Consider the following 20,279-nt stretch of genomic DNA (forward strand, 5'->3'; position numbering starts at 1 on the left):
CCCCCCTGGGCCCAATAGGCCCAACCGCCCCCCCACCTCCCCTTTTTCCCCAAACCCTCTCCCTCTCCCTCTCATTTTCTCTCATTTTCTCTCCCTCTCCCTAAGCCGCCGCCCCTACCCCTGCCCTAAGCCGCCGCCGCCCCCTGCCCAACCGCCGCCCTCGGCCGCCCCTGCCGCCGGCCGCCCCTCGCCGTCGCGCCCCTCCCCGGTGAGCTCCCCCTCCCCCTCTCCTCCCTCCCCCATCCCCTCTCCCCTTTCCCCATGGCCGGTTCGGCCGCCTCCCTGCCCGCCGGTTCGGCCGCCCCGCCCCCCGGCTCGGCCGCCCCCTGCGCCGCCTCCCTGCCCGCCGGTTCGGCCGCCCCGCCCCCCGGCTCGGCCGCCCCCTGCGCCGCCTCCCTGCCCGCCGGTTCGGCCGCCCCCCCCCCGGCTCGGCCGCCCCCTGCGCCGCCCCCTGCCCCGCCGGTTCAGCCGCCCGCGCCCGCGCCCCGCCTAGGGCCGGTTCAACCGCCCTAGGGCCGGTTCAACCGCCCCCCCCCTTCTGTTTTTTTTTATTTTTTTTATTTTATTTTATTTACTTTCTGTGATCATAATTACTGTATTTTAAGTAGGCTAATCACTGTTCATGCTATGGGAAAATAGGAAGTTTAATTTAGAATTCCGTTATGCTATTGATGCACGTAGTTAATTGTTTACCCTGTGCAATGTTGATCAACTAAAAGTGATTAGGTTTCCATTAGTGTATATGTAACAGAATTCTTTTGTTAAAAAACCAATTGTGTCATTAGTGCATAAGATTTAACCCCCCCTGCGAGACCTTTCCCGTTTCTTTCTAACCATAACAAATGCGTTATCGAATGTCATACTTGATGCATATTCGCTTTATTTGTTATCTTGTATGGTGTACTGTTCTTTTGTATTAAATATGTGGATGTATGTATGTATGTTTGCGCTCGCATAGAGAACGATCCGGTCGAAGAGCCCGAGGAATTCGCAGGAGAAGCCCCTGAGCAGCAGTCGTTTGGTGAAGGCAAGTGTCCTTTGACCTATCTATGTCCTATTCATTCTTTAATTCACCTCCCGCTTTACACATTTATACCTAAGGATTGACTAGCTTTTGTTATCCATGTCCTTGTTTACCTATTTGGGTCGGATTATTACTACTTAGTCTGATGCTATTGCTCAACTCTAATCAATGAACATGATGTGATTATCTATGATACGCTGTTTTCCCGCTCTTCTTTATGATTATACTTGTGGTTTTCAAGGGGACTCGAGCGGTTTCTCGAGTGCCTCTCCGTAAGGACCTGTTCTATGGATGACCGCCCGGGAAAACAGTGCAACCATGAGGGTGGAATGGGGTGCCCTTAGCTGAATAATTAGAGGATCCGGGGTGTAGTTCACTTAGCCGTCGTGCCGTCAATGGGGCTCGGTGTATGCGGCTCGCTCTGCCAAGTTTGGGTTCGCCCCTTGGGGAGGAGTGCGGTGCATTTAGGAAACCTAACGGGTGGCTACAGCCCCGGGGAATCTTTGTAAAGGCTTCGTAGTGATGCCCTGCTGGATCACCTTGGTAGTGATCAATGGAGAGTCATGATCTCCGGGCAGAATGGGAATCACGGCTTGTGGGTAAAGTGCACAACCTCTGCAGAGTGTTATGAAACTGATATATCAGCCGTGCTCGCGGTTATGAGCGGCCAAGGGAGCTCCAATGATTAGTGGTACTTGATCAGAGATATTGTGGTACAGGTGGTTATGAGACTGTTGAATCTGGTTATGATTATGGTGCTGGTAAGTGGTATTCTTTCCGTTTGGAAAGGATACATTGGGCTAATAACTTGGGTTAATGTTAAAACCTGGCTTTCTACTAGTAAGTAATAACCTGACCAACTAAAAGCAACTGCTTGACTTATCCCCACATAAAGCTAGTCCACTACAGCCAAACAGGATACTTGCTGAGTATGTTGATGTGTACTCACCCTTGCTCTACACACCAAACCCCCCCCCCCCCCCAGGTTGTCAGCATTGCAACCACTGCTCAGGCGAAGATGAAGCTGTGGAAGGAGACTTCCAGGAGTTCCAAGATTACGACGAGTTCTAGGTGTGGGTTAGCGGCAACCCCCAGTCGGCTGCCTGTGAAGGCCGCGTTATCTACGTTTCTTTTCCGCACTTTGATTTATTGTAAGAACTATATGGACGTCTCAGACGTATGATGTAATCGACTATTATTTCCCCTTTTAATACTATTTTGAGCACTGTGTGATGATGTCCATATTATGTAACTGCTGTGTACGTGAATAACTGATCCTGGCACGTACATGGTTCGCATTCGGTTTGCCTTCTAAAAACCGGGTGTGACATAAGTGGTATCAAAGCCGTGCTGACTGTAGGACCGCTAACCTAGAGTAGAATGGTCGTTCTAAGGATTATAGACCTCTGTCTCTTCCTTGACTTTGATATCCCTTCAAAAGTTGGTCCTACTGACCAAACCTATGTTCTACTATATACTATACCTTGCTAAAAATCATGTTTTATTCCAATCCTTCATTTACTTATGATTCATTACTTGCTGGTCATATTAACTCTGTTCTCACCCTTTTGCTTGCGATGTCTTTTGTAGATGGCTCGACTTAGACACACTGCACGAAAGTCAGTCATCCCCTTCTTACCCTCCCGTCTTGCTGAGCGTCCGCTTCGCCGTCCCGTGGCCGGACAGTCCAGCCACTTGGAGAGACTGCACCACCGCCTGCGTGAGGAGCAGGAACGTCGACGACAGGAGCAGCGGAGCTCTTCCCTCTCGCTCCACCAGGAGATAGAGTCTGTGAGGAGCTGCTCCCCTGTGCTTCCTCTGGAGCCGCCCCCTGCACCACCCCTGGGCGCCCCAGCTTCTGGAGTAGCTGCTGGAGGAGACCCAGACGACGGAGGAGGCGACGACAGCTCGAGCCACGACACCGACTTCTCTGCTAATCCTGAGCCGGAAGGATGGGTTGCTCGACCCATCACTCGCGACGCTGCTCGCGGGTGTCACTTCCATGATGCGCTCGACACCCTGCTACGTCGGGCATTTGACCGGCATACTTGGTCCGTCGAGTATCGCTGTGTGGTCTACCAGCATAGTCGCGGGGTCTACCCGGACCGCTGGGAGGCGACTTGCTTGGTGCGCTGCCCGGAGGACAGTCTCCAGGGTGCAGAGGCCTGTTCAGAGCACTATTCTATCTCTGAGCGGGACTCAGCTGAGGCAGCCATGCAAGATGCTGCACGGCGTGCGCTTTCGCACTACTGCTCGGTTTTCGGTGGGGCAGCTGACGGTCTTGACCTGAAGTATTACCCCCGCCGTTCATCTGGCAGCACAGGAGGCGTGATTGTCTCACCTGTCGGTGAGGGCAATCCTAGGTTGAGCAGCACAGTCAACCTAGCCGCCGTGCTAAACACGGAGCTGGACCATGCATTAGACGAGCTGAGTAGGGCTCGTGCTGAGATCGCCCTGCTGCGGGCTGAGCGCGCGGAACGTCGTTATCTGGACGGTGGATCCCCCGCTCCCGTTGGGACTCAGCACCCGTACCGCTCACCTCAGCGTGGACACCAGTCTTATGGCAATCCCGCCTGCAAGACCAAGATAACTCTAGAACCATAGATCGTTAGAGTTGGATCTTGTAATTAATACGAAATATATACATAGAAGCTTCAGTTTTAGCGTTAGTCTCGGTCTTAGTTAGTTTTAGTTAGACAGGGTAGTTTGCTATATCCTGTGCATTTATGTTTGTCATGATGAACTATGTTTGGTTTGGATCTTTGTAATGATTGTCACCAGAGTGTGGGTATCCCCTGCATTTTGGTTTACATACTATGTCAATAAAGTTAGTTATATAGTTGGGAAACCCATTATTCTCCTTTCCTCTTTATCTGAGAAGCTGTGTGGTCTGTGTTGGAGATCAGTGAAGATGCTCATCTGTTCAGTGCTGTTGGAGAATTCTATACTCTTTTCTTATGCTGCAAGCTTGGCCAGATCAGTTCTGATGTGTGGTTGCGTTCTGCAGATGTCAGAGAACAGGCGTAGAGGAGGAAGGCGTGCTCAGCAGGAGCGAGCCGCTCCGCAGGATGAGGTGCCCCAGCAGCAGCACCTGCCGCCCCCGCCCCCGATGTCGATTGAGCAGATGTTTCTGATGCAGACTCAGGCAGTTCAAGCCATCGGTCAGACTTTGGCCGCCATTCAGCAGCAGCAGCAGCAGCAGCAGCAAGCACCACCCCAGCCTCAGATGCCTCAGATGCCTAGAGATAAGCGTGCTGAATTCATGAGAGGTCATCCACCAACGTTCGCTCACTCTTCTGACCCCATGGATGCTGAAGATTGGCTGCGCACTGTGGAGCGGGAGTTGCATACCGCTCAGTGCGATGACAGGGAGAAAGTTCTGTATGGTCCCCGTCTGTTGAGAGGAGCAGCCCAGTCATGGTGGGAGTCTTACCTCGCCACCCATGCCAACCCCGACACCATCACCTGGGAAGAATTCAGGGGTAGCTTTCGTCAGTACCATGTTCCTGCAGGTCTGATGACAGTGAAGAAGGAGGAGTTCCTGGCCCTTAAGCAAGGGTCATCGTCTGTCAGTGAGTATCGGGACAGGTTTCTGCAATTGTCTCGCTACGCTCCCGAAGATGTCAATACCGACGCCAAGCGACAGTACCGTTTCCTGAGAGGCTTGGTTGACCCTCTGCAGTATCAGCTGATGAATCACACCTTCCCGACATTCCAGCACCTGATTGACAGAGCAATCATGACAGAAAGGAAGCGCAAGGAGATGGAAGATCGTAAGCGCAAGATCAGTGGACCCCAGCCTGGAAGCAGCAGCCGTCCCCGTTTCTCAGGCAATCAACCTCAGCAGTTCAGGCAGAACCAGCGTCCACCTCAGCAGCATCAGCAGCGTCAGCAGTATCAGCAGTTTCAAAGGCAGTATCCTCAGCATCAGTACCAGAACCGTCAGAGCAATCAGTCAGGAGGTCAGTTTCAGAAGCAGAATCAGCAAGCACCTCGTCTTCCTGCCCTAGCAAATCAGCAGAACAGTCAGGCAGCACCAGCTCAAGTTGGAAACAGGGCATGTTTCCACTGTGGAGAGCAAGGCCACTGGGTGATGCAATGTCCGAAGAAGGCAGCCCAGCAGCAGTCAGGCCCCAATGCCCCAGCAAAGCAGAATGTGCCTCAGCCTGGAGCAGGCAATCGCTCTCAGCAGCGCTATAATCATGGAAGATTGAATCACTTGGAAGCTGAAGCAGTTCAGGAGACCCCCGGCATGACAGTAGGTATGTTCCCAGTCGATTCCCATATTGCAGAAGTGTTATTTGATACTGGAGCAACACATTCTTTCATTACTGCATCATGGGTAGAAGCACATAATCTTCCAACTACTACCATGTTAACCCCCATTCAAATTGACTCAGCCGGTGGTAGAATTCGAGCTGATAGCATTTGTTTAAATGTAAGTGTGGAAATAAGGGGGATAGCGTTTCCCGCCAACCTTATAGTAATGGGTACTCAGGGAATAGATGTCATCCTAGGGATGAATTGGCTAGATAAGTATCAGGCAGTTATCAGTTGTGATAAAAGGACCATCAAGTTAGTGTCCCCACTAGGAGAGGAAGTGGTGACCGAGTTAGTCCCGCCTGAGCCAAAGAAAGGAAGTTGTTATCAGATGGCTGTTGATAGCAGTGAAGCAGACCCAATTGAGAGTATCAAGGTTGTGTCTGAATTCCCAGATGTGTTTCCAAAGGATTTACCGGGTATGCCACCAGAGCGGAAAGTTGAATTTGCTATAGAGCTTCTTCCTGGAACCGCCCCCATCTCTAAGAGAGCTTACAGAATATCTGGACCAGAGTTGGATGAACTTAAGAAGCAAATTGATGAGCTGTCAGAGAAAGGTTACATCCGGCCAAGCACCTCGCCTTGGGCCGCCCCTGTCTTGTTTGTGGAGAAGAAAGATGGTACTAAGAGGATGTGTATCGATTATCGAGCTTTGAATGAAGTCACGATCAAGAACAAGTATCCCTTGCCCAGAATAGAAGATCTGTTCGACCAGTTGAGAGGAGCCAGTGTGTTCTCCAAGATCGATCTGAGGTCAGGTTATCATCAGCTCAGGATCCGACCTTCGGACATTCCGAAGACGGCATTCATTACCAAGTATGGTTTATATGAGTTCACAGTGATGTCTTTTGGTTTGACCAATGCGCCAGCATTCTTTATGAACTTGATGAACAGTGTATTCATGGATTATCTTGATAAGTTCGTGGTGGTATTCATTGATGACATTCTGGTTTATTCTCAAAGTGAAGAAGAGCATGCAGATCATTTGAGGATGGTGTTGCAGAGATTGCGAGAGCACCAGTTGTATGCAAAGTTGAGCAAGTGTGAGTTCTGGATCAGTGAAGTCCTGTTCTTGGGTCACATAATCAACAAAGAAGGATTGGCTGTGGATCCGAAGAAAGTGGCAGACATTCTGAACTGGAAAGCACCAACAGATGCTAGAGGAATCAAGAGCTTCATTGGAATGGCCGGATATTATCGGCGATTCATTGAAGGGTTTTCGAAGATTGCGAAGCCAATGACAGCGTTGCTAGGCAACAAGGTTGAGTTCAAGTGGACCCAGAAATGCCAAGAGGCCTTTGAAGCGCTGAAAGAGAAGTTGACAACAGCGCCTGTCCTAGTCTTGCCTGATGTGCACAAGCCCTTCTCGGTGTATTGTGATGCTTGTTACACAGGTTTGGGATGTGTGTTGATGCAAGAGGGAAGAGTTGTGGCTTACTCGTCCCGACAGCTGAAGGTTCATGAGAAGAATTACCCAATCCATGATCTAGAGTTGGCAGCAGTGGTTCACGCACTGAAGACATGGAGGCACTATTTGTATGGACAGAAATGCGATGTTTACACAGACCACAAGAGTCTGAAGTACATATTCACTCAGTCAGAATTGAACATGAGGCAACGAAGATGGTTAGAATTGATCAAAGACTATGAGTTGGAGATTCATTACCATCCAGGCAAAGCAAACGTAGTGGCAGATGCTTTGAGCAGAAAGGGTCAAGTCAATCTGATGGTTGCTCGCCCGATGCCTTATGAGTTGGCCAAGGAGTTTGACAGGTTGAGTCTCGGATTTCTGAACAATTCGCGAGGAGTCACAGTTGAATTGGAGCCTACCTTGGAGCGCGAAATCAAAGAAGCGCAGAAAAATGATGAGAAGATCAGTGAGATTCGGCGATTGATTCTAGATGGCAAAGGCAAAGACTTTCGAGAAGATGCAGAAGGCGTGATATGGTTCAAAGACCGCTTGTGTGTTCCCAATGTCCAGTCTATTCGGGAGTTGATTCTTAAGGAAGCTCATGAGACAGCCTATTCGATTCACCCTGGCAGTGAGAAGATGTATCAGGATCTGAAGAAGAAATTCTGGTGGTACGGAATGAAAAGGGAAATCGCAGAGCATGTGGCTATGTGCGATAGTTGTCGAAGAATTAAGGCAGAACACCAGAGACCAGCTGGATTGTTGCAACCGTTGCAGATCCCTCAGTGGAAATGGGATGAAATTGGCATGGATTTCATAGTCGGATTGCCTCGCACTCGAGCCGGCTACGATTCCATTTGGGTAGTAGTGGACCGCTTGACCAAGTCAGCCCACTTCATACCTGTCAAGACCAACTACAACAATGCAGTATTGGCAGAATTGTATATGTCTCGGATCGTTTGTCTTCATGGTGTGCCAAAGAAGATAGTGTCAGACAGAGGAACGCAGTTCACCTCTCATTTCTGGCAGCAGTTGCATGAAGCCTTGGGCACGCATCTGAATTTCAGTTCAGCTTATCACCCGCAGACAGATGGTCAGACTGAAAGAACCAATCAAATTCTTGAAGATATGTTGAGAGCCTGTGCGTTGCAAGATCAGTCCGGATGGGACAAGCGATTGCCTTATGCAGAGTTTTCCTATAACAACAGTTATCAGGCCAGTTTGAAGATGTCACCATTTCAGGCGCTCTATGGAAGGAGTTGTAGAACTCCGTTGCAATGGGATCAGCCTGGAGAGAAGCAAGTGTTTGGGCCAGACATTTTGCTTGAAGCCGAAGAGAACATCAAGATGGTCCGAGAGAATCTGAAGATAGCGCAATCAAGGCAGCGAAGCTATGCAGACACAAGAAGAAGAGAGCTGAGTTTCGAAGTCGGAGACTTTGTCTATCTGAAAGCGTCACCGATCAGAGGAGTCAGAAGATTCGGAGTGAAAGGCAAGCTAGCACCCCGCTACATTGGTCCGTATCAGATTCTTGCAAGACGTGGAGAAGTGGCTTATCAGCTCAGTTTGCCAGAGAATTTGTCTGCTGTGCATGATGTCTTTCATGTGTCTCAGTTGAAGAAGTGCTTGCGTATGCCAGAAGAGCAGTTGCCAGTGGAAGGTCTTGAAGTCCAGGAGGACTTGACCTACGTTGAGAAGCCAGCTCAGATCCTTGAGGTTGCAGATAGAGTCACCCGAAGGAAGACCGTCAGGATGTGCAAAGTCAGATGGAGTCACCACTCTGAGGAAGAAGCAACCTGGGAGCGTGAAGATGATCTGATGGCCAAGTACCCGGAGCTCTTTGCTAGCCAGCCCTGAATCTCGAGGGCGAGATTCTTTTAAGGGGGATAGGTTTGTAACGCCCCGAATTTTTGCAGTTGAATTTTTTCTTTTCTTTACTCGCCAAAATTCGGGCGTTACCTTTCCTTTTCTTTTTCCCTCGCTAAACCTTGACCTTTTCCAAAGTTCTAGCGGGATTCGGTTTGGATTTCCCGTGTAAGAAAAACCCTAAATGCTTTATGTTGCTCGATGCACCATGCCGAACCTTGCATTTCCTTTGATTGCTTTGAAAGTGCAAATGCATTCATGTAGAAGAATCGGATTTCGAAAATGTTTTCTTTCTCTTTTCTTTCTCTTTTCTCTCTCTCTTCCTTTTTTTTCTCTCTCCCGCGCCGTGGGCCGACCCCGGCCGGCCCAGCCGCCCCTGCGCGCCCCCCCCTGGGCCCAATAGGCCCAACCGCCCCCCCCCACCTCCCCTTTTTCCCCAAACCCTCTCCCTCTCCCTCTCATTTTCTCTCATTTTCTCTCCCTCTCCCTAAGCCGCCGCCCCTACCCCTGCCCTAAGCCGCCGCCGCCCCCTGCCCAACCGCCGCCCTCGGCCGCCCCTGCCGCCGGCCGCCCCTCGCCGTCGCGCCCCTCCCCGGTGAGCTCCCCCTCCCCCTCTCCTCCCTCCCCCATCCCCTCTCCCCTTTCCCCATGGCCGGTTCGGCCGCCTCCCTGCCCGCCGGTTCGGCCGCCCCGCCCCCCGGCTCGGCCGCCCCCTGCGCCGCCTCCCTGCCCGCCGGTTCGGCCGCCCCGCCCCCCGGCTCGGCCGCCCCCTGCGCCGCCTCCCTGCCCGCCGGTTCGGCCGCCCCCCCCCCCGGCTCGGCCGCCCCCTGCGCCGCCCCCTGCCCCGCCGGTTCAGCCGCCCGCGCCCGCGCCCCGCCTAGGGCCGGTTCAACCGCCCTAGGGCCGGTTCAACCGCCCCCCCCCCCTTCTGTTTTTTTTTTATTTTTTTTATTTTATTTTATTTACTTTCTGTGATCATAATTACTGTATTTTAAGTAGGCTAATCACTGTTCATGCTATGGGAAAATAGGAAGTTTAATTTAGAATTCCGTTATGCTATTGATGCACGTAGTTAATTGTTTACCCTGTGCAATGTTGATCAACTAAAAGTGATTAGGTTTCCATTAGTGTATATGTAACAGAATTCTTTTGTTAAAAAACCAATTGTGTCATTAGTGCATAAGATTTAACCCCCCCTGCGAGACCTTTCCCGTTTCTTTCTAACCATAACAAATGCGTTATCGAATGTCATACTTGATGCATATTCGCTTTATTTGTTATCTTGTATGGTGTACTGTTCTTTTGTATTAAATATGTGGATGTATGTATGTATGTTTGCGCTCGCATAGAGAACGATCCGGTCGAAGAGCCCGAGGAATTCGCAGGAGAAGCCCCTGAGCAGCAGTCGTTTGGTGAAGGCAAGTGTCCTTTGACCTATCTATGTCCTATTCATTCTTTAATTCACCTCCCGCTTTACACATTTATACCTAAGGATTGACTAGCTTTTGTTATCCATGTCCTTGTTTACCTATTTGGGTCGGATTATTACTACTTAGTCTGATGCTATTGCTCAACTCTAATCAATGAACATGATGTGATTATCTATGATACGCTGTTTTCCCGCTCTTCTTTATGATTATACTTGTGGTTTTCAAGGGGACTCGAGCGGTTTCTCGAGTGCCTCTCCGTAAGGACCTGTTCTATGGATGACCGCCCGGGAAAACAGTGCAACCATGAGGGTGGAATGGGGTGCCCTTAGCTGAATAATTAGAGGATCCGGGGTGTAGTTCACTTAGCCGTCGTGCCGTCAATGGGGCTCGGTGTATGCGGCTCGCTCTGCCAAGTTTGGGTTCGCCCCTTGGGGAGGAGTGCGGTGCATTTAGGAAACCTAACGGGTGGCTACAGCCCCGGGGAATCTTTGTAAAGGCTTCGTAGTGATGCCCTGCTGGATCACCTTGGTAGTGATCAATGGAGAGTCATGATCTCCGGGCAGAATGGGAATCACGGCTTGTGGGTAAAGTGCACAACCTCTGCAGAGTGTTATGAAACTGATATATCAGCCGTGCTCGCGGTTATGAGCGGCCAAGGGAGCTCCAATGATTAGTGGTACTTGATCAGAGATATTGTGGTACAGGTGGTTATGAGACTGTTGAATCTGGTTATGATTATGGTGCTGGTAAGTGGTATTCTTTCCGTTTGGAAAGGATACATTGGGCTAATAACTTGGGTTAATGTTAAAACCTGGCTTTCTACTAGTAAGTAATAACCTGACCAACTAAAAGCAACTGCTTGACTTATCCCCACATAAAGCTAGTCCACTACAGCCAAACAGGATACTTGCTGAGTATGTTGATGTGTACTCACCCTTGCTCTACACACCAAACCCCCCCCCCCCCCCAGGTTGTCAGCATTGCAACCACTGCTCAGGCGAAGATGAAGCTGTGGAAGGAGACTTCCAGGAGTTCCAAGATTACGACGAGTTCTAGGTGTGGGTTAGCGGCAACCCCCAGTCGGCTGCCTGTGAAGGCCGCGTTATCTACGTTTCTTTTCCGCACTTTGATTTATTGTAAGAACTATATGGACGTCTCAGACGTATGATGTAATCGACTATTATTTCCCCTTTTAATACTATTTTGAGCACTGTGTGATGATGTCCATATTATGTAACTGCTGTGTACGTGAATAACTGATCCTGGCACGTACATGGTTCGCATTCGGTTTGCCTTCTAAAAACCGGGTGTGACACTGGTGCACACCGAACTGTCTGGAGAATTTTATAATAAAATTCTTGAGACCAAGGACATTATCTGTACGACCACCAGACCGTCCGGTGAGTCCCAGACTTGCCCAGCAATGGCTTTCTTGAGCCAAAATTTTCCAACTTCTTTTTATCTTATCGGGTAGCTTTCCTACGACTTAGACAAGCATAGTTAGCACTTAATCCAATTGACTAAGTGTAGGAAATATACCTTTTCCCCATAGTTTCACCAGGATTTGCAATGTGCCCAAAACTAAGTCCAAAAGTCATTTTTTTGCAGAAAGGTGTTAATAGCCAAACCAAGGTGCAAGACATAATGTAATGGACATGTGCAACTTATCTAAATATCCAAACCTGTTGATTTTACCATTTTACCCATAGTTGCACATTTGGCTCCTTGTTGAGCTCTTTTGGACTTGTTCTCTACAATTTGCCTTGAATGGACCTATGCTCATACTTAGTCCAAGATGGTGTGTTGAGCACTTAATCACCAAAACAGATAGAAATGACCCTATGACACATTTCCCTTTAACTAAGTTAAACATAAAAAAGACGAATGCAAAGTATAGAATTGCTAGTATTAAAGGTAAGAAGTTAAATTAGAACGAAGTGATTTGTGAAAGTCGCCTAGAGGGGGGTGAATAGGGCGAAACTGAAATTTACAAAGTTACTCACAACTACAAGCCGGGTTAGCGTTAGAAATATAATTAAGTCCGCGAAAGAGGGTGCAAAACAAATCGCAAGCGAATAAGGAGTGTGACACGCGGATTTGTTTTACCGAGGTTCGGTTCTCGCAAACCTACTCCCCGTTGAGGTGGTCACAAAGACCGGGTCTCTTTCAACCCTTTCCCTCTCTCAAACGGTCCCTCGGACCGAGTGAGCTTCTTCTTCTCAATCAAACGGGAACAAAACTTCCCCGCAAGGGCCACCACACAATTGGTGCCTCTTGCCTTGGTTACAATTGAGTTGATCGCAAGAAAGAATCAAAGAAGAAAGCAATCCAAGCGCAAGAGCTCGAAAGAACACAAGCAAATCTCTCTCACTAATCACTAAGGCGTTGTGTGGAATTTGGAGAGGATTTGATCACTTGGGTGTGTCTAGAATTGAATGCTAGAGCTCTTGTAAGTGGTTGAAGTAGGAAAACTTGGATGACTTGAATGTGGGGTGGTTGGGGGTATTTATAACCCCAACCACCAAACTAGCCGTTTGGTGGGGCTGTCTGTCGCATGGTGCACCGGACAGTCCGGTGCACACCGGACAGTGTCCGGTGCGCCTAGCCACGTCACCAGGCCGTTGGGTTCCGACCGTTGGAGCTCTGACTGCTAGGCCTGCCTGGATGTCCGGTGGCACACCGGACATGTACTGTAGAGTGTCCGGTGCGCCACTTCGCGCGTGCCTGACTTCTGCGCGCTCTGGCGCGCATTTAATGCTTCTGCAGGTGACCGTTGGCGCGAAGTAGTCGTTGCTCAGCTGGCTCACCGGACAGTCCGGTGTACACCGGACATGTCCGGTGAATTATAGCGGAGCAAATTCCCGAAGCTGGTGAGTTCAGAGACGCTGAGTCTTGGGGCACCGGACACTGTCCGGTGTAGCACCGGACAGTCCGGTGAATTATAGCGGAGCGCCTCTGGATTTTCCCGAAGGTGAGGAGTTCAGCGTGAAGTCCCCTGGTGCACCGGACAATGTCCAGTGGTGCACCGGACAGTCCGGTGCGCCAGACCAGGGCTGCTTTCGGTTATCTCTTGCTCTCTTTGTTGAACCCAATTCTTGGTTTTTTTATTGGCTAAGTGTGAACCTTTGGCACCTGTATAACTGTCGGCGTTTCGAGACCGGGGGGTCCCTAAGCCGACGAGTGAATGTCGCTGCGTGCCCCAGCCCAGATGGGTCGAGCGCGTGGGCGAGCGCGAAGGGGGGAAGTGAGGCGGCCGGAGATGGGCGTGAGAGAGGTGGAAATCCCGCGGCCTTCGTGTTCGTCCCGCGCCCAGGTCGGGTGCGCTTGCAGTAGGGGGTTACAAGCGTCCACGCGGGTGAGGGAAGCGAGCGGCCCCAAGAGAGCGCCTGCCCCGTCCTCGTCCCCGCGCGGCCAACCCTCTCTAAGAGGGCCCTGGTCCTTCCTTTTATAGGCGTAAGGAGAGGATCCAGGTGTACAATGGGGGTGTAGCAGAGTGCTACGTGTCTAGCGGGGGAGAGCCAGCGCCCTAAGTACATGCCGATGTGGCAGCCGGAGAGATCTTGGCACCCAGCTGGTGTGATGTTGTGGCCGTCGGAGGAGCGACGGAGCCTGGCGGAGGGACAGCTGTCGGAGCGGTTGAGTCCTTGCTGACGTCCTCCTGCTTCCGTAAGAGAGCTGAGAGCCGCCGTCGTCACAGAGCTTGCGGGGCGCCATCATTGCCTATCTGGCGGAGCTAGCCAGATGGGACACCAGTCTTGTTCTCTGCGGCCCGAGTCAGCTCGAGGTAGGGTGATGATGGCGCTTCCTGTTGACGTGGCTGGCCTGCGCCCTAGGTTGGGCGACGTGGAGGCTCCTCCAAAGCCGAGGTCGAGTCTGTCTTCCGTGGCCGAGGCCGAGTCCGAGCCCCTGGGTCGGGCGAGGCGGAGGTCGTTCGGCAGAGGCCAGGGCGGAGCCCGAGCCCTGGGGTCGGGCGAAGCGGAGTTCGTCGTCTTCTGGGGCTGAGCTCGAGTCCGAGCCCTGGGGTCGGGCGGAGCGGAGTTCGTCGTCTTCTGGGGCTGAGCCCGAGTCCGAGCCCTGGGGTCGGGCGGAGCGGAGTTCGCCGTCTTCCGGGACTTAGCCCGAGTCCGAGCCCTGGGTCGGGCGGAGCGGAGTTCGCCGTCTTCCGGGACTTAGCCCGAGTCCGAGCCCTGGGTCGGGCGGAGCGGAGTTCGCCGTCTTCCGGGACTTAGCCCGAGTCCGAGCCCTGGGTCGGGCGGAGCGGAGTTCGCCGTCTTTCGGGACTTAGCCCGAGTCTGAGCCCTGGGTCGGGCGGAGCGGAGCTTCCTATGGTGCCTTTGGCAGGGCCTGACTGCCTGTCAGTCTCACTCTGTCGAGTGGCACTGCAGTCAGAGTGGCGCAGGCGGCGCTGTCCTTCTGTCAGGCCGGTCAGTGGAGTGGCGAAGTGACGGCGGTCACTTCGGCTCTGCCGGGGGGCGTGCGTCAGGATAAAGGTGTCAGGCCACCTTTGCGTTAAATGCTCCTGCGATTCGGTCGGTCGGTGCGGCGATTTAGTCAGGGTTGCTTCTTAGCGAAGGCAGGGCCTCGGGCGAGCCGGAGATGTGTCCGCCGTTGGAGGGGGCCTCGGGCGAGACGGAAATCCTCCGGGGTCGGCTGCCCTTGTCCGAGGCTAGGCTCGGGCGAGGCATGATCGAGTCGCTCGAATGGACTGATCCCTGACTTAATCGCACCCATCAGGCCTTTGCAGCTTTATGCTGATGGGGGTTACCAGCTGAGAATTAGGAGTCTTGAGGGTACCCCTAATTATGGTCCCCGACAGTAGCCCCCGAGCCTCGAAGGGAGTGTTAGCACTCGCTTGGAGGCTTTCGTCGCACTTTTTTGCAAGGGGACCAACCTTTCTCGGTTGCATTTTGTTCCGGTGGGTGCGCGCGAGCGCACCCGCCGGGTGTAGCCCCCGAGGCCTCGGAGGAGTGGTTTCACTCCTTCGAGGTCTTAATGCCTTGCGTAATGCTTCGGCTAGTCTGGTCGTTCCCTCATGCGAACTGGCCGTAGCCCGGGTGTACGGTCGGGGCCCAAGTTCTCGGGCTGGTATGTTGACGCTGTCAACGGTTCGGCCGGAGCCGGGTTTGCGAGAGCAGCCCCCGAGCCTCTGCACAGGGCGAGAGGGCGATCAGGGACAGACTCGGCTTTTTTACATACGCCCCTGCGTCGCCTTTCCGCAAGGAGGAGGGGGGAAAGCGCCATGTTACCCTCGATGGGCGCCGAACATGGTGTCTCCGGTGAGCTGCAAGCGGGTAATCCGAGTGGACGTCCGTGCCCCGTTCGTTAGGGGTCGGCTAGGGGCCCAGAGGCACGCCCAAAAGTACCTGCGGGTGATCTGCCGGACCCGGTCCCCTGGCGACGGGGTCCGAGGGCTCGATGCCTCCCTCTGATGGGATTCCGTTACAAGATCGTTCCCGCTGGTCTCGGAAATGTCCTAGGGTACCTCGGGAGCGCAGTCCGAGCCTTGGTTATGTATCGAACGTACCCCTGGTCATCCCTCGCTCGGCGTCTGAGGCGGCTGTGAACCCTTCGGGGGCCAGCCTTCGAACCCCTGATCAATAATGGGCGCGGAGCCCGGGTAGCCTGAGGCGGCCGTGGAACCCTTCGGGGGGCCGGCCTTCGAACCTCTGACCAGTAGTGGGTGTAGGGCCCACGCGATCTGAGGCGGCTGTTGAAACCCTTCGGGGGGCCAGCCTTCGAACCTCTGATCAGTAAGGAGGCTCGGAGCCTGGTTCCTTCACGGGGAAGGATCCTTTTCGGGGTATCCCCCTTTCCCGGTCCCTGTTGCAAGAGGTAGAGAAAGAGGAAAAACGGAAAAGGATACGAAATCGAACGACGCGGCGTACCTTTTTTGGCGCGGTTATTACGGCGAAGGCGAAGCGTCGCCCGCTCCTCCTGCCAGAAGCGCCGTCTGTCCCGCCGCGGAGTTAATGCGACGGGGCGAGTTGTTGGCAGGGCGGTCGTTGCGCGTGCGAGAGCCGTTCGAGGAACGGATCACGGGCGCGTTGTCTTCACGTCGTGAGAGGAGGTTCTCTTGCTGCCCCCGGATGGGACGTGAGCTTGGCTGACGACGTGACCGCTGCTCCCGCCCGCCTGCCACCGTCATTACTGCCGACCCACTTTCGGTCGCATTGACCGCCGCGCCAGGATGGCGCTGCTGGGTCGCGCGCTGGGTCGCCTCGAGTCGCGGTAGCGTAGGAGTCCCTCGGCTCGGTCAGCCTTGGCTGCTTACGTGTACTCCGTCGTTTTTAGGATCCACTTTTCGAAGTAGTCAGCAAGCACGAAAGATATTCTGGCAGAAGAGATCTTTTTTCGAGGAAATTTCAACGCAGAGGGGGTTCCCCCCCTTTTAGCCCCCGAGGGAGGGTCGGGCTTTGCCGAGGCGAGGCCGACCCTTCCTTGATGACTAAACTTTGCGTGGGTGCGAGGTATATGAACAACTTGAAAATATCTTAAGGGTAGAAGCGACGTAGCTGTTGGATATTCCAAGCGTTGCCGTAGACCTCGCCTTGACTGTTGGCCAGCTTGTACGTTCCGGGCTTCAGAACTTTGGCGATGATGAATGGCCCCTCCCAGGGGGGCGTGAGCTTGTGCCTCCCTCGGGCGTCTTGCCGCAGCCGAAGCACCAGGTCGCCCACCTGGAGGTCTCGGGGTCGGACCCCTCGGGCGTGGTAGCGTCGCAGGGACTGCTGGTACCGCGCCGAGTGTAGTAAGGCCTTGTCCCGAGCCTCTTCCAGCTGGTCCAGCGAGTCTTCTCGGCTAGCTTGGTTGCTTTGATCGCTGTAGGCCCTCATCCTCGGGGAGCCGTATTCCAGGTCAGTGGGCAAGACGGCCTCGGCCCCGTAGACCAGGAAGAACGGCGTGAAACCCGTGACTCGGCTCGGCGTTGTCCTCAGGCTCCAGACCACCGAGGGGAGTTCCTTCATCCATCGCTTGCCGAACTTGTTGAGGTCGTTGTAAATCCGAGGCTTGAGCCCTTGTAGAATCATGCCGTTGGCACGCTCTACTTGCCCATTCGACATGGGATGAGCCACGGCGGCCCAGTCCACCCGGATGTGGTGATCTTCGCAGAAGTCCAAGAACTTTCTGCCGGTGAACTGGGTGCCGTTGTCGGTGATGATGGAGTTCGGGACCCCGAAGCGATGGATGATGTTGGTGAAGAACGTCACCGCCTGCTCGGACCTGATGCTGTTCAGAGGTCGGACCTCAACCCACTTGGAGAATTTGTCGATGGCGACCAGCAGGTGCGTGTAGCCCCCGGGTGCCCTCTGCAAAGGGCCGACGAGGTCCAGACCCCACACGGCAAAAGGCTAGGTGATGGGTATCGTCTGCAGAGCCTGAGCGGGCAGGTGGGTCTGCTTCGCATAGAATTGACACCCTTCGCAGGTGCGGACAATTCTAGTGGCGTCAGCCACCGCGGTTGGCCAGTAGAAGCCTTGCCGGAAAGCATTCCCGACAAGGGCTCGAGGCGCTGCATGATGGCCGCAAGCCTCCGAGTGTATCTCTTGCAGGAGTTCCTGACCTTCGGCGATGGAGATGCATCGCTGGAGGATGCCCGAGGGGCTGCGGTGGTAGAGCTCCTTCTCATCGCCCAGCAAGACGAACGACTTGGCGCGTCGCGCTACCCGCCGAGCCTCGGCTCGGTCGAGGGGTAGCTCTCCTTGGCGGAGATATTGTAGGTACGGGGTCTGCCAATTCCGATCAGGCGTGGCCCCGCTCCGCTCCTCCTCGACGTGCAATGCCTCGCCCTCGGTGGCCGAGGGTACCTCGGGCTGAACCGAGGGTGCCTCGGGCCGAGCTGAGGGTGCCTCGGGCTGCGCCGAGGGTACCTCGGGCTGGACCGAGGGCGCCTCAGGCTCGGGCGAGTCGTCGATCTTGACGGAGGGTTGATGCAGATCCCGGGAGAAGACGTCCGGGGGAACCGTTGTTCGCCCCGAGACTATTTTTGCCAGCTCGTCCGCAGTCTCGTTGTAGCGCCGAGCGATGTGGTTAAGCTCGAGCCCGTAGAGCTTGTCTTCCAGGCGCCGAACCTCATCGCAGTAGGCCTCCATCTTCGGGTCGCGGCAGTGGGAGTTCTTCATGACTTGGTCGATGACGAGCTGCGAGTCGCCGCGGGCGTCGAGGCGCCTGACCCCTAGCTCGAGGGCGATCCACAACCCGTTGACCAGAGCCTCGTACTCAACCACATTGTTGGACGCCGGGAAATGGAGGCGTAGCACATAGCGTAGGTGTTTCCCGAGTGGCGAGATGAAGAGTAGGCCCGCGCCGGCTCCCGTCTTCATCAGCGACCCGTCGAAAAACATGGTCCAGAGCTCCGGTTGGATCGGAGCCGTCGGCAGCTGGGTGTCGACCCATTCGGCTACGAAGTCCGCCAATACTTGGGACTTGATGGCCTTCCGAGGGGCGAACGAGATTGTCTCGCCCATGATTTCCACCGCCCACTTTGCAATCCTGCCCGAGGCCTCTCGGCACTGGATGATCTCCCCCAGGGGGAAGGATGACACCACAGTTACCGGATGAGACTCGAAGTAGTGTCGCAGCTTCCGCCTCGTCAGGATCACTGTGTACAGCAGCTTCTGGACTTGTGGGTAGCGGATCTTGGTCTCGGACAGTACCTCGCTGACGAAGTAAACTGGCCTCTGAACGGGCAATGCATGCCCCTCTTCTTGCCTCTCGACCACAATCGCGGCGCTAACCACCTGAGTGGTCGCGGCGACGTAGACCAAGAGGGCTTCTCCATCAGTTGGAGGCACCAAGATAGGCGCCTTTGTGAGGAGCGCCTTCAGGTTCCCGAGAGCTTCCTCGGCCTCAGGGGTCCAAGCGAAACACTCGACCTTCCTTAAGAGGCGGTACAGAGGCAGACCTCTTTCGCCGAGGCGTGAGATGAAGCGGCTCAGAGCTGCGAGACATCCCATGACCCTCTGTACGCCTTTTAAGTCCTTGATGGGACCCATGCTGGTGATGGCTGCGATCTTCTCCGGGTTAGCTTCGATGCCCCGCTCGGAGACGATGAACCCCAAGAGCATGCCCCGGGGCACCCCGAAGACACACTTCTCGGGATTGAGCTTGACGCCTTTCGCTTTGAGACATCGGAATGTCACTTCAAGGTCGGAGAGGAGGTCGGAAGCTTTCCTTGTCTTGACTACGATGTCATCGATGTAGGCCTCGACCGTGCGACCGATGTGTTCGCCGAACACATGGTTCATGCACCGCTGATACGTCGCGCCCGCATTCCTCAAACCGAACGGCATGGTGACATAGCAGTACATGCCGAAGGGCGTGATGAAAGAAGTCGCGAGCTGGTCGGACTCTTTCATCCTGATTTGGTGATACCCTGAGTAGGCGTCGAGGAAAGACAGGGTTTCGCACCCAGCAGTGGAATCCACGATTTGATCGATGCGAGGCAGAGGGTAGGGAACCTTCGGACATGCTTTGTTGAGACCAGTGTAGTCTACACACATCCGCCATTTCCCCCCTTTCTTTCTCACAAGCACAGGGTTGGCAAGCCATTCGGGATGGAATACCTCTTTGATGAACCCTGCTGCCATTAGCTTGTGGATCTCCTCGCCTATCACTCTGTGCTTCTCCTCGTCGAATCGGCGCAGAGGCTGCTTGACGGGTCGGGCTCCAGCCCGAATATCCAGCGAGTGCTCGGCGACATCCCTCGGTATGTCGGGCATGTCCGAGGGACTCCACGCAAAGACGTCGGCGTTTGCGCGGAGAAAGTCGACGAGCACTGCTTCCTATTTGGGGTCGAGCCCGGAACCGATCCGGATCTGCTTGGAGGTGTCGCCACTGGGGTTGAGAGGGACGACCTTGACCGTCTCCACTGGCTCGAAGTTGCCGGCATGGCGCTTCACGTCGGGCACCTCTTTTGAGAGGCTTTCCAGGTCGGCGATGAGGGCCTCGGACTCGGCGAGGGCCTCGGCGTACTCCACGCACTCCACGTCGTATTCGAACGCGTGTTTGTACGTGGGGCCGACGGTGATGACCCCGTTGGGGCCCGACATCTTGAGCTTCAGGTAGGTGTAGTTGCGGGGACGGCCATGAACTTCGCGTAGCATGGCCTCCCCAGTACCGCGTGGTAGGTTCCTCGGAACCCGACCACCTCGAACGTCAGAGTCTCCCTTCGGAAGTTGGAGAGCGTTCCGAAGCAGACGGGGAGGTCGAGTCGTCCGAGGGGCTGGAC

The sequence above is a fragment of the Zea mays genome, chromosome 3, assembly GCF_902167145.1.
Source record: "Zea mays cultivar B73 chromosome 3, Zm-B73-REFERENCE-NAM-5.0, whole genome shotgun sequence".
Lineage (NCBI taxonomy): Eukaryota > Viridiplantae > Streptophyta > Magnoliopsida > Poales > Poaceae > Zea > Zea mays.